Source organism: Opisthorchis viverrini (assembly GCF_000715545.1).
Source record: "Opisthorchis viverrini unplaced genomic scaffold opera_v5_2, whole genome shotgun sequence".
NCBI lineage: Eukaryota > Metazoa > Platyhelminthes > Trematoda > Opisthorchiida > Opisthorchiidae > Opisthorchis > Opisthorchis viverrini.
This window is the reverse complement of record NW_008751658.1, coordinates 5,621,626-5,623,040: the sequence shown is the minus strand read 5'-3', so window position 1 is coordinate 5,623,040 and position 1,415 is coordinate 5,621,626.

The following is a 1,415-nucleotide window of genomic DNA, read 5'->3' as shown; positions in this document are numbered from 1 at the left end:
AGGCACCAAGGAATGCCGTACGATCCAAACGGTAAAAGCATTAATTTCAGTAAAATCCTCCCCGATGGAATCTCAAGGCAACCTGTATGCTGCAGATCATGCGGAGGAACATTAATGTGGCATTGCCTTCGAGGGGCCTCCAATTCCAGCTGATTGACCCATCTAATATTTGAGACCATTTATCAGAAATTGTGGGAGAATTTTGAGTAGGTGCCTACTGTTGAAGATGTATTAGAAATATGTGCAGCTATGTGAGTTGAATTACCTTTCTGTTGCAAAAATATTCAGTTAGAAACAAACATTCTTTTCTCTCCTGTACAACTTTTTTTCCGGTTCTATTTGTTGCTGTTTGATATCCGCACCCTTGGAATATCCACTAACTATCAAGCTATTCCGATCTTTTCTACGAAGAAAACTTAGAGCTTTCTACCGAACTACAGGTACTGCTGAAGCTTACTAGCTAGATTAAACGCTTTTTTTCATGTTAGACTGATATCAACAGTAGAATTCTCTCAACATAAACCGAAGTTGCGAGTAAATGTATTGAACCCTGAAGAAGGGCATAGCATGTAGTCAGCTGTCCAGATTCCTCACCGAATTTCAGGCAGTAGCAGGATTATTAGATGCCTTTTAGAAGATACGTTTCACTTGGTTATGAGGATGAGCAACTAAGTGTAACGTTGAAACACCCATTACGAAAAAGTCTTCAGGGGATCAAGACCCCCAAGAATGAAAAAAAAATCCCATTTAGTTATCCAGTGGAACACCTGACCACACTGTTACGACATCCGCCCGCTGTCCGGGATTGCTTATCTCCTATCAGAATCTGACAGAGAATGTAAATAGACGCAAGCCTTAGACACACAGAAAATGTTGTCGGGACCAACTGAGGGCTCATCTTCCGGTTACCAGAGAGGAGGGACTGATGTTTGTCTGCAATCTGTTGTTGCCTAGAGAGTAGGTCGTGTTGGCCGTAACAGACATCTAGGAACCTGTTGGTTTACGCGCTCCTGCGCATGAAATCTAAACAAGGTGAAATGGCTGCGATAGAAACCATGGTCACTGTCGCTCTCTGAGGGGCGGCATTTGATTACGGCTTCATCCCTTATCAGCATTTGGACCAGTGATGCGACGATAGCCTTAAGAAAAACATGCACCTGAGAAAGTGCACCTAAAATCTGACAAAAGGCCCCGTGCTGGCACGTTTAGATATTCGAAGACCGTGTGTGGGGTGCAGAATTTCACTGTCAGAATTAGGCTATCTTATAAAGGTGTCAGAGGCTAACTTTCGGTTAACGGTGATTCAGGAAATCGTTCGAACGCTGTTCGTATGGCCTCACATTAACAAGTGCCAATAGTGTCGACTGCAACTAGTTTGCTCCAAAGGTTTCTATAACTGGTTCATTCAGCAGTCA